This window comes from Ovis aries, chromosome 5 (assembly GCF_016772045.2).
Source record: "Ovis aries strain OAR_USU_Benz2616 breed Rambouillet chromosome 5, ARS-UI_Ramb_v3.0, whole genome shotgun sequence".
Classification (NCBI taxonomy): domain Eukaryota; kingdom Metazoa; phylum Chordata; class Mammalia; order Artiodactyla; family Bovidae; genus Ovis; species Ovis aries.
This window is the reverse complement of record NC_056058.1, coordinates 86,217,283-86,230,627: the sequence shown is the minus strand read 5'-3', so window position 1 is coordinate 86,230,627 and position 13,345 is coordinate 86,217,283. Positions and strand designations below refer to the sequence as shown.

At 42.3% G+C, this 13,345-nt stretch overlaps 1 long non-coding RNA gene across 1 annotated transcript in view; it reads right to left on the bottom strand.

Moving 5' to 3' along the window:
* Positions 1 to 355: 355 nt before the first annotated feature.
* The window catches only part of LOC105607442 (uncharacterized), a 161,777-nt gene continuing 148,787 nt past the window's right edge, over positions 356 to 13,345 (bottom strand). The window contains exons 5-6 of the long non-coding RNA XR_009600737.1: positions 1,571 to 1,720; positions 356 to 646 (exon numbers count right to left, since the gene is read on the bottom strand). This is a non-coding gene — a long non-coding RNA (uncharacterized LOC105607442). The remainder of the gene's footprint in view (positions 647 to 1,570; positions 1,721 to 13,345) is intronic.

Sequence of the window (13,345 nt, the reverse complement as noted above, 5' to 3'; positions counted from 1 at the left end):
ATATTTTCAACTTATAAACAAAACTGTGTTAAATCTAAGGTATGAACAAATTCTTCCAGAAAAGCAACACTGCCCACTACACCAGTCCAAGGACAGAAAATTTTCAGTGCTTACTCTAACTTGCAAATACATTGCCTTGAGCAATTGAGTTGATCTGACTTAGGGTTCTGAATTTGTAAAATTAGGCTGTGACCTACCATAGACCTAATAAATGATGGATCTGTACTCAGATATTAAGTACAGAATACTAATAGCAAAAATTTATCTTTTAAAATTTATCTTTTTCTTTTTTTAAATTGAAATAACAAAGTGAAATAGAACATGATGCTTAAGAATTAAAGACATGTCCCATTACTTGGTAGGTGCTCACAATTTATTCACCATCTTCCTCCCCACCTTTACTCTCCCGATTAAGGCTTTTGAAATCACTTAACATTAAGCAAGTGACATCCGCTTTTGAGAGCCACATCAGGGTCCCAGAAATGGATATGGCTTAACTTGGAGTCCATTTTTAAAAGAGAGGATCTCTCTGAAGGGATCACTCTCCTCATCAGCTCACTTCCTTCTAGGAAATAAATGCGCAGGATTTCCAGCTGCTTGTCTCTGGAACCACTGAAGATTTTCCTGTCATCCTGGACTTAGAGACCTAGAAGGGAAGAACAACAGGAGAGAAGCCCCTTACATCAGTTCTAAAGATGCTTAATAAATTACAGCTTTGCATTTAAAGGAGACTTCTCTTTCTTTGTTCTACATGTTTCAAAAATGTTCTCTTTCAGGATTTTCTGGGTATGAGTGCCTGTACACAGAATGTATGAGTGTGATTTATGTTCAGGTGGTGGGAAATGTGGGCATTTTTGGCAAGTCCAGATATGAACAATTTCAGACACTTTTCAGGAGCGAAACATATCAGTTTTTTAATGGACCTAATTATTTTACCCCCAACATAAAATGCTGGTTGAAATTTGTCAGTGCAAAACAGGTGCTTACATACTTTCCTATCTCATCTCTAAATGCAGCTTGGAAGAGATCAAGTTTATATATATAACATACACATTTAAAAAATAGGTGTGAAACTGTTTATGTCTCAGATTCAGATGTTTTAAGATACTTTACTTTTAAGTCTTTTTCTTCCATTTATTCTCAAAATGTTGAAGAATGCATCCTATTATAAAAGAATAAAACAATCCTTTAAAAAATAAAATTATGATTTGTTTTACCCATGAATGTGCTAGAAATTTAAATACAATGATGTGCTTGATGAACATGGAACAAGGGGTTTTGCAACTAGGTCACCAATTCAAATTTGATCCAGAGAGTACTGAATACCCTACAGCTGTCTATTACGAATTTCTAAAATGAGTGCAACAAATAAATATCTGATTATATTTCCATACAGATTTTATACATACTCTACTAATTGAAATGGAGCATAATGTGCTATTTGTGTATTCAGCTTACACTTTGAAAATTATTCTGTATCATCTAACATTTTCACAAAAGGAATAGTAAATCCACTGTCATGCTAATGATATCCACGCATATGTCCCAAAGGATACAATATATTCCCTACCTTCTGAATATGGACCGAGAAGATACAATTCTTTCGGCTCCATTGTAGATTTCTCACACACCCATGGACATGGCAGACGAGAAGGATCACTCCTGTGTACAGCAAATTCACCCTGGCTATGATGAATGATGTTCCAGGGTACTGCAAGAACTAACAGATGAGCAAAATCACTAACCCTTGTGTTGGTATCTGAGTCTATAGGAGTAGCACTGCCTTCTGTCTCTTAATATCTCGCAGACATTTCGCAGGGGGAGTACAATTTCTATTCATTTACTTCTGACCAGTCACTCCACACCTTATTCCCACTGAGACTCAGGCACACACGTGGAGTGCCATAGTAGGGAAAAACACCTGCTCTGCTAAGAACTGCCCCTCCATCTCCCTGCCTGTCTTCCTGGAAACAAAGATGAACACTTTGACTCTCTTCCCTGAGGGTTCTTTCCTGAAACTATGACAAGATTTCAGAATTCTTGAGTTTGGCTGGAAACTGAGACCTGCATTTGTTGAGGTGAAGGGAGCGTGTGAAGGGGGCTCAGCTAGAATTAAAATCACAAGGCTTCATGTGGCTGCCAAATGTAATCTTAGAAGTACAGTCTCTATAATCCTAGGCGGCAGTCCCACTGTAGTCTGCACTGTTGAATCAGTCCTGGATGTGTTGTGCTTAGATCTTAATGCTACCTTGTAAGACTGCACAGCATTCAGGGAAGAGACTATAGCTTCATAAGGGAAATACAACCATATCCTATAGAGCTCAGCTAAAAGCACTGGGACTGCTTAGGGAAAAAAAATAGAAGAAATTTGAAATCCCCTTTAAATATCTCTGCTAAGCGGAAGCTGTGTTAGGCTTATTCTGTATGGAAGCGTCATGAGATGGAGTCTGGCTGAATATTAAAAACTTACTCTAAGTTGCGCTGTCCTAAAAAGGAAGACTCACTGCCTCAATAGAACTTACACTTCCAGGCACAGGCTAGATGACCCCTTAGGAAATGGGGCAGCTGACCTCAAAGCCTCTTTCTAGTGCTGAAGCTATATGGATCTGTAAAACCAAATCACCTGTGGAAGGTCCAAAGGTGCTCACGGAGCAGTCTCAGGATACTTGAGAATCAGGCTGTACGGTCAGGCCATTCAAGATGGCTGTTCTCTTGTTCTTTGTACATGCCCCTGGTCAACCAGACCTTGCTTCACCTACAGCCTGCCCCAGCAGGTGCTTGTTCTAATCCTTAGGCCAGAACGGCTTCACCTGCTAGTTTCTTAAAGGGAAACATCTACCCTCATGATGGTCATTAATCTGAGGAGCTATGAGAAATGTGCCCCAGCTGCTGGTTTCCCTGGTAACTGGTGAACCAACCTGATGATGTCAATTCCTCCTACAAATGGTAGCCTCCTCATTCCTTGAGTAGTGAAGATTGCTATCATGTCCTGCCTGCTGCCTGCCATACACGGAGGGGGTGTTGCTTTAAGACCCGTCTGTTTCAGATGTGTAAGACCCCTATCCAATAAACCACTGACTTCTCTGTCACCGTTTCTGGGCTCTTCCTTTGGTCTTGAGGCTGGGCAAGTACAGGGCGTGCAGGCCTGTGGGTTACAGCCCAACACTTGCCAACATAGCCTCGTTTTGGTCTAAACCCAGGACTCCTTTCAAGGAGAAGGAATTCCCAGCAGTGAATGTGACGTAGAAAGAACATGGGTTCTACAATCAGAGACACCCGATTGAGAATCCTGGCTCTTCCATTATACTAGTTGTGTACCTTTGAGGAAAGCAACGAATCTAAGAATCTCAGCCGTAAAACCGGGGATTATTATTCCCAAGTCCCAGGGTAGTTGTGAGCATAGAAAATCATCTGTACACTGCCTGGTATATGCAGTAGGTATTTATTGATGCAGGCACATAATTCTGTGGTATATACAGTGGCCTAAAAAGCCCACTTCTAGACATCATGGGCAAGGATGGTCGTAATTGCTGTTAAGTTCTGAAGGCACTGAGCTATGGTGATGTGTGTCAATTGCCTACTTCATAAAAGGCACCTCTTCCCATCAGGAATACACACATGTATGCTAATGTGGACAAAGAAAAAGATCCTACTGTGGAAATTGTGCTATAAACACATAAAATGTGGTAAATGAAATAATAATCACAGTGATGAACTTTATCAAAATTTACATGAAATGAATAATGCAAAGGCAGAGGAAATTATTCTCTATGAGCAGCAGAAATCCTTCCACACAGCTCCCCCTTAATTTCAAGATTCTTCTGGTGAAGCAGAGTATGTCTGATTATTAGCACTCTATCTTTTAAAAACCAAATCACCTAAGGCTGGAAGCCCTGGCCACAGTGACAGTAAGAACTATCTGATTTCTTTGCTAAGGAGATACTGTTCATATCTGGCACGTGATTCTTAAATCCCCAAACTAAAAGTTTCGATTTTCCTACCAGGAGGGATTATTTTCAAATATGTGATTATTTTCACATATAAATAGTTGGTGAGTTTGATCCAGTTTAACTGCTGAGTTTATTAACTAGCTATTCGGTAAAATGTAACCCTCAGCTATAATTATTGTGTATAATTATCTCTGTGTTTATTCTCCTTGCAGGTATTAAGCCTGTATTTAACATGGCTAGTCCTCTAAAACTCGAGTCGAAGATCTTTGATCTGGTCAGTCTTTACCACATGTATGGGTGTATTTCTGAAAGGAATTTGGACTTTTACCATCCCCTGAAAGACACTAACAGTAAAACTGGGTTCTTCTCAGTTTTGACAGGAACATGCAATTCACATGGAATTAGTAGCACTAGTTACAATTCCTACTAGACGATTCTCTATGCCCAAGAAAGGATGACTAGATTTTATGGAACATTCACTCCTAGGCTGACTAGATTTGATGGCACATTCACTGCTAACTTAAACCAGTAACCTCTCATACACAGGCAAGTTAAACATTCATTTTACTGTTTCCGTTTCTTCAGGCAATCTGGTTACAATACATGTCTTAATGCAGCATCTATAGATGCCTGACTTGAACTTGTGCGCTCTAAAGGGCAGTGGGGAGCTGGCATTCCAGGAGTACAACTCTCTTGCTCTAGCACAGGCGTTACTTCACAAAGGAGAGGGGGCAAATTATTCGATGTCAAAGGCTCTGGGGAAACCCCTGGCTTCCTGCCCTGCCTTCATGTGGCAGTAATTTCCCTACACAAGAAGGAGAGGGCCTTTCCTTGACACACGGTGCCTGCCTTGCCTCCCACACACAAACCCACAAGAAAGTCTGAACCAGCAAGTATTAAGAAAAAAAGTCCTGACCTGACCACACAGCAATTCTGGAGCATGAGCAGTAGCCACTGCCTCGCTCCTGGCAAAAGCTTCATTGCATCCAACTAGAAGTGGGTATAATAAAATTCCTTTGTCAAGAGTCCCGGTGGAGTGTTGGCAATTGAGTGCATATTCTCCCCTTGCTAAGAACGACTATGGAACAGCATGAAATCTATGCTTTGGCAGCAAGGGAACTTGGTGCTAACATTTTTCTAAACTGAAACAAGACGGATGAGTTGGCCTGATACTTACAAGTTATATGATATGTTAAATCACCTCTAAAAATAAAAACAAAAGATTTGAAGAAAGTTGTGAATCTTATGAGAGGAGAAGAACAGTCAGACAAGCTTTCTGCTTGTAAAAAAGTAATTTTAAAGCATGTTGAGAAGCATGAGTAGAGGGATCTAAAATACAGAATTGTGAACCTCTGAAAGATATTGTAGTGTGTTTAGAATTCAAGGACAGAGGGGTCTGGAAAAACCCCCACAATAATCCAGAGTATTTGTTTGCAATCAGTCAAAAATTTCTCTTACCCAGTAATCTATTATAGAATTCAATAAAGGCCCAGGCATGGATCATAGACACTAAACAAACACAAACATAAAAAGAAACTGCCCCCACAAAAATCTATTCACAGATATAAGGTATTAAACCCTTTGGAAAGCAAAAGATAAGCACTATAAACTAGAGAAAATTGACTATATGCATGAAAAAGAAATATTCTAGAAAAACACTCAATTTTTTTTTTTTTTTTTCAAATTTCTCAGTGTGATACCTGGTCTTCATTTTTGTCCCTCTCCACCTTGTTAGATTTCTTCAATGGTCAGAGACACTGTCTCAGTTTTCTGCAAAGTCAGGATCATTGCTGTGTCTCTTTTTCCTAATTACTGACCCAAAGAAGACAGCCCTAGAATAACACAGTCACAATGCTTCTTCCTTAAAGGATGTTTGGAGATTTCTCTCAGCAGAATATTGTGCTTTCTCAAAGATCCCCAGTCAGTGCAGTGGACAGCCTTGCTCCTGGTCCCCCACTAACCTCATGGAGCAGATCCAGGGGAAAGAAAGAACAGGGCAAAGCTTCCATTCTCTGAGTTCCCAAGACTTTGTGATAAAGCCACTTCATTATTTGTCATCTAATTCCATCTCAAGCTGTATTTGATTTGAAAAACACAATGCTTATTAGATCAAAAGCCTGGAGCTGATTCATAAAATACGGGACAAAGACACACAGAGAATGCATGAGCATAGTGCAGAGTGACAAAAATAGAGCACAGGACATGTGCATCTTTTCCCTAATATGCCCAAGATTTTAAAAATAAAATGCAGAACCTGTCAATGAGGCTGAAATTGAACCACTCAAACCAGGCTCAGTGTTTACAAATGAGGAAGAGCCAAACCAGTAATAATATTGTGGCACTGATTCTTCATGGTTCTCAGTCACACCCACCTCATCACTTAATATATTTTTTCTCCTAATGTGTGTTCAATCCTTTTGGACGGCTTGGCTCAGAGCTTAGCTAATGGAGCCAAACCATATCCCTTTGGTTGGTCTTAAGCTTGGCTGGACTTTCAATGACTTCCACATATTAAGAGCCACTCTCACAAAAAGGCTTAATATAATAATGAAGCCACCTACCTAACAAGTAGGAAGAATCAGCGTTTCCCCATCAGTCCTGTAAGCCAGGCACTAGGCTTACAGCCTTACCACAGTGTGTCACTTAATCCTCACAAGACACTGAGGTAGGCAGCATTAGCCCCATTTTACAGATAAGGGAACTGAGGCCGGGAGGTTAGGATTTTCCCAAGGTCACAAGGCTTGTTCGGTCAATTACATTCAAATTGCTGCAGGTCCACAGGCTGTTGGTCTGCTACACTTTGAGGCAAATTTCCTGACAAATTAGGATTGCCACTTCCAGAAAATTTGGAAAGCTTCACATGGCTGGTATCCTGTGAAGAACAGCCAGCATTTCCTGGGGAGACTGAATGGGAAATAAACGCTCACCTTCAGTTGGTGCAGAGGTCTAATGTTCACAAACAATTACAAAGCCCCTGCCCTCAGCCACCAGCACCTCAGTGGGGGGCAAGAAAAAAATTAAGACGGTGGCACACCCAGGATGCAGGTTATTTTCTGTGATTGCTGATTTTTTTTTAAATTTCTTTTTTAACATAGTCAATGGAGGCTGAGGTCTCCTATATGCAAATACTGGGGGGAGGGGTTACACACTGTGTGAATTACCTCAGGCCAAACCCAAAATAGCCCAGATACTCCCATCACTGAACTTCAAAGCCAGCCCCTTCTCCCCAGTGGTCACCAGGATGGGGGTGGGCAGCCTGGGTGGTCCCTCTACCCAAACACTCCCCCAGCCAGGGAACAACACATGCTTCGCAAAAGACCCAGTTGATAAATACACCCTGCCTTCCCCTAACTGCCCACCCCCGCAACCTGGGAAAAGTCTACTATATCCAAATCCACCGTGCTCGCCCAAGGCAGCACTTTCCACAGCAGTGCAGGGTCCTCCACTGCGGGAGGCCACGTGGCACCTCATTGGTGGAAAAGCATGATGAGAAGCCAAGAGACCCAAGTTCTGACTCCAGCTATCATTCTCAAGCCCCCAAGTCCCAGCGTTCTACACCCACATCACTTTCCCTGGTGGCTCAGTCGGTAAAGAGACCATCCACAACGCAGGAGACACGGGTTCGATCCCTGGGTGGGAAAGATCCCCTGCCGAAGGACATGGCAACCCACTCCAGTATTCTTGCCTGGAGAATTCCATGGGCAGAGGAGCCTGGCCAGCTACAGTCTACTGGGTCAAAAAGTCTCTCCAGTGTTACTGCCTGGAGAACTCCATGGACAAAGGAGCCTGGCCCACTACAGTCCATTTGGGTCAAAATGAGTCTGTCATGATTTAGTGACTAAACCACCACCACATCCCCACCACATGATCCTCCTCTGGGTATTGGGCATTGGAGCTTATTAGTTTGTTTCCTGAAGATGGGAAAAATATAAAATATTTCTCCCAGATTTCCTCCACCCCTGACTCTATTAGAGAGCACTGAGTTGCAGCAAACAAGCTTCGGTCCTCCAGAGAACTTAACTGGAAATCAGCTGTCACATGTTCCAGAAAGCAGACAGGCGGTCTCAGGGAGAACCCAGACTCACCTCAGGCATAACTTTTCAGTGGAATCACGAACTGAGCAGCAACATGGTCCCTGCTGTGTGCTGGAGAATCCTCTTTCTCCAGCCTTTTCTTGAGCTTTAATCTGAGGGATTCCAGAAAAGCCTGGGAGAAACAGAGAACCACCATCCTATGCAGCTCTGGGGGGAGTTTCTTCTCTTTATGAAACTCACAAAGGAATCAGTCTTATAGGATCTGAAAGAACACCAAGGTTTTTTATTTTATTTTTTTAATGGCCTCTGGATGTTCTAAGACCACAGGCTACAGAGTGGGGAGGAAGAACTGGCTTTTCTTTGAAACCAGAAAATCCATTTGGCATTGCTGTCCAATAGACACAAGGAAAAGATCCCGTGGTCGCAAGTTGTTTTATCTAATTTTTTCCCTCCTGGTTTTCTTTGTTGTGAGTTCCAAGCTGCTTCACACCCTCCCATCCTTTACAACTATTGAATCTCTTCTACAGATCTGTAAAAATAAACAGGCCATTTCCAGATTACCAGCCAGCAACACCACATCCTGTGTTCGAGCTGATGATAAATAAGAGTGAGGCAGGTAGTCCCCCAGACACATCTGGGAAGCATCCTCTCCTCTGAACAGAAGCACACAGCATTCAATTCCAGCCAAAGCTTGTTTGGCCTTGTGGTCTGCTGAGTTGAAATAGTAATGCTATTTTTTTCTGAATCTAAAGATAATATTTTTCCTCTGACACTTTCCCTTTTTAAAGTTACATACACACACACATACATACATATATACATATATATATATATATATATATATATATATATATATATATATAAATCCCCTGGGGGAAACTCTATCAGCTTTAGCCATGAATCCCAGGTGTATTCTAATTAGCTTTAACTTATTAAAAAAAATAATAAACTTCAAGCTGAAGACAGCTAAAGCTACCAGCAGCCACAGTTTGGGCTAATTAACTCTTCTGGTAACATCCAGTGACTAGAAACTGTGGTCTCAAATATTCTGTGATGCTGTAGCTATTCAAGATCCTATCTGCTCTTTTAACTTCTTTTAAATTAATCAGCTTTATAATGATTAACAACCTGAAATTATTTTTAGCTCTAGTTCTTATTTATTTTTCCATGTATGTATTCTTCACTTCTCCCAGCTAAATCCTCCAATCTCTGCTTAAAACACACAAGAATTTCATGAAAGCAGCATCACTGTCTCCTCCCCACACAAGTGCAAACATACACGGAGGGGGTAAGCATAGGGAATAATCTTCCTGAATGTAGCATCCTCAGAAGCAAGGGCAGACAGCAACAGGGAAAGAAAGGGAAAAATATTGCCAGAATTCACATTTTGCTCCCCAGTATCTTAAGTTGCCCTCTCCCATCTCTGTCAACCCTCAAGGGAATGTGGCTGCCTCTCAGCACCGTCTCCCAGTAACTGTGTAAGGAAAACCACACCTGTGCTTACAGGGCAGCCCCCAGAGGGACCAGCTATAGATGCCTTAGCCATGCCCCGCTGTCTGTCCTCCTGGGCAAGGCTGAGATGTCAAGTGGGCTTGGAAAGGCTGCAATAAAAATCCCGTTGACCTCTCTCCTGTGAGGGAAGCTTTCCTTTTGGCATGACTTATGTTTGATCCAGCATACAATTTACATGACCTGAGAAGGCTATTCAGAAAACTTAGACAAGAAACAAAAATCTCTGATCTTCTAATGAGAAAAGAGAATACTGGCCCAGAAATCAAGAGCTAGCCTGTAATCCCTTCTTGGCTGTTTGCCGGTTTTTGTGACCGGGAAGCATTGTTTCTTCTCATGAACATGAAGCCAGAGGATTTCTAAGACCTTCCATCTGCAAGGATTCTACAAAGGGATGTGTGCTCCCTTTTGCCCTTTTGAAGACCAACTGCTAACTTCTGTACTGATATAAGGTGGAGAAATCAGACTCAGGGACCCCAAATTTACATGTCATAGGATCTAAGAGGGAATTTTTAAAGATACACGTTTACCACTCTTTCCTAACATCAAGAGATTTTGCAGGCCATTGCTAGTTCTGCATGAAACAAGGATCCACATGAAACAAAATATTTCCCTGATACATTGATCACCAGTCAGAAGGTTAATTTGTGATTTCTTAGTAAGACAAGAAAGCAACTCTAAAAGTTGGACTAAAATGAATAAATATGACTACAACAATAGAAACAGCAAATGAACATTTTAGTCCTTATTTTGTGCCAGACACTAAGCTAGGGATTTCTGCATGTGTTATCTCAGCTGAGCATTATCAACACGCTCTGTCCTTTCATTCAGTTCTCCAATTATCCCCCCAGGCCGACCTGCCATATGCCCACCTCCTGCACGGAGATGTCGAATAAGGCAAGACCTTTATACACAATCACACCAGACCAGTCCAAATCCACCCTGAGAACTTCCACAGCCCTAATCTCAATGCATTACTTCCCAGTGGGAGGAAAAGAGCTCCATATTTGTCAAAAAGAAAAGTCTCCATATTCGTCTCCCTTTTCCAGGCGCACTTCCTTGAAGTCTCCAGGAGTATTTTATCTACACAAGGAGGAACACTCTAGTGTCTGGATCAATATCTGTAAAAGCTTTTAAGCTATAATAACCATGATCTTCAGCACTCAATATATTCTAACAAGACCCCCCTCTATGTCAAGTGAAGTGGGTAAATTCTTAGGTAGGGATTTTTAGACCCACTCATTGCCTACTGGTTCTTCCAGTAGAAAAGTCCATAATCATTAAGCTAAATGCAAAGGGACAGGAATTCCCAATTATATAGTCTTAATTCCCTATAAGTCCAACCAGCACAAACTTCATCACTACGTTGTAGTGTTGCTAACTAATGAGTTGAATTTGGGCAGCCCATTAATCTTAATTTTGTAAACATTGATTTTTTTTTTTCTTCTCTGGGTTTTGAATGGAGCTAAAATTAGCATTTTGCTGTTGTTTTGTGGGTTTGTTTTTTTTTTTTTAGTATAACCTCCATTTCAACTTCCTGCTACTGTATATTTTATTACAACAAACAGCTCTATCCTTGACCAGGGTCTAAAAAGAAGTCAGAAGAGTTCTGGGAATAATAGTCCCACCTCTCGTTTCACACACTTCCCCTGTCCCTTCTGGGACATGGATTCGCCATTGACTTCTAAGGAAATTCACCTGAGGCTCAATTAAAACTACAGAGCACAGAGAAGAGGAGGCCTGTCCTCACCTTTTCCTTCCCAGTAAGAGCTGTGTCCAGGACCAATCCTGTACAGGAGGACTTTTGAGGGCTTATGGTAAGAGACAAAACTGGGAGGTTCAACCTAGTTCTCATTCAACAACAGAGGTTCATCTCAAGTTTCTCTTCTAAGCGCAAATACCAAAAAACAAAAACTTAAAGGCTCTCTCCCACAAAGAGAGGACTCACAGCTTCCAGTTCCCTCCCCCCGCCCACCCCCCCACCCCAGTTCTCTCTGGCTTCTTGGTCATTGCCATTTAGCAAACGAGTTTAGGTAACAGTAGTTGTACTAGTATAAGAGGTATGGGGTATAAACTATAATGTTAAGCTGTCTGAGAAGGTCACTTCATTTCACCCATTTTCTCACTGTGGGTTTTCTTTAGCATGCGTGTGTGCATGTTAAATCGTGTCTGACTCTTTGTGACCCTGTGGATTGTAGCCCACCAGGCTCTCCTGTCCATGGGATTCTGGGATTCTCCAGGCAGGAATACTGGAGTGGGTTGCTATGCCCTCCTCCAGGGGATCTTCCCAACTCAGAGATCAAACCGCATCTCTCATATCTCCTGCATTGGCAGGCAGGTTCTTTACCACTAGCACCTCCTAGGAAGCCCCTTCTCTTTAGAATGTTCTTACTTAAAACAGGCTATCTACTCTTTCTCCTTTTTTTGCCTGTGACAGTACATTCTAGAAGGCTTTCAGCCCTTTCCTCTTATTTTCCCCAGATCTACCACCCTGTGGCCTCCAATACTTCCTTTCTCTATTGGACCCCTTCAGTCTGTTGCCATCATCATATTTCTGCTGATGAAATACCAGTCCAATCACTAAGCATCATCTGCTCACTTATGACAAACCCAGTAATCAGATTTCTTCTGAAGCATTCTGACATTTATTATTTTCCTTTGATATTTCATGTTACTCACTGAAAGTCTGGAAGCAGTCACCAAATCAATCTTGGGGGGATAAAAAGGATTTCCATGCAGAAGGCCGTACTTGTGAGGAAGCATAAAGGCCCCAAAGTCTGCAGCAGACAGCCAGGTAGAAATCTCAGTTCCACAGTCTACCAGCTGGGTGTCCTTGGGCATGCTGTATAAGCTCTCTGTGCCTCGTTTTTCCCCACCTTCGATCTGAAGGTAGGATAGTCTCTGCTTCACAGAGTGGTTGTAGAGATTCAACAAGAACCTGTGTGTAAACCCTTACTTAGCACAGCACCAGATGGAAAATAAATTCTTCATAAATGCTAACTACAAAACAAAAATGTTAACTACATTGTTTTAACTGACGGTTACATCAGTTCCCAGTTGCCGTTTGAGAATTATTACCATACTGTACCGTCTCATTTGCAGTAACATTTTATTCTATGGTATGAGCAACAGTGGGAAGGTATGCATATATGTATGGGGTGGAGGGCTTCCTAGGGGGCGCTAGTGGTCACGAACCTGCCTGCCAATGCAGAAGACAAGACGTAAGAGATGCAGAATCGATCCCTGGGTCGGAAAGATTCCCTGGAGAAGGGCATGACAACTCACTCCAGTATTTTTGACTGGAGAATCCCATGGACAGAGGAACCTGGCAGGCTATGGTCCATATGGTGGCAAACAGTCGGACATGACTGAAGCGACTGGGCACGCATGCATGGGTGGGTGTGTGTGTGTGTGTGTGTGTGTGTGTGTGTGTGTTCACATATATATAAACACATATATATATAGATTTTTTTACTGACCTGCCTCACGCAGTAAATGCCAGTATTTCATGACATGCTGTCAATCAGCACTGTGAAGGCGGGAAGGGGTAGGAAACAGAGCTCCTGCCCTCTGAAATCCAGCTGGAAGAGAGGACACACTCTTTACAAGAAAATAGCACCCACACAAGGGCCATCTCACACACCTATGAAAGTGAAAGTGAAGTCACTCAGTCGTTCCGACTCTTTGTGACCCCATGGACTGTAGCCTACCAGGCTCCTCCCTTCATGGGATTCTCCAGGCAAGAGTACTGGAGTGGGGTGCCATTTCCTTCCCCAGGGGATCTTCCCGACCCAGGGATCTAACCCGGGTCTCTCGCATTGTACACAGACACTTTACCGTCTGAGCCACCAC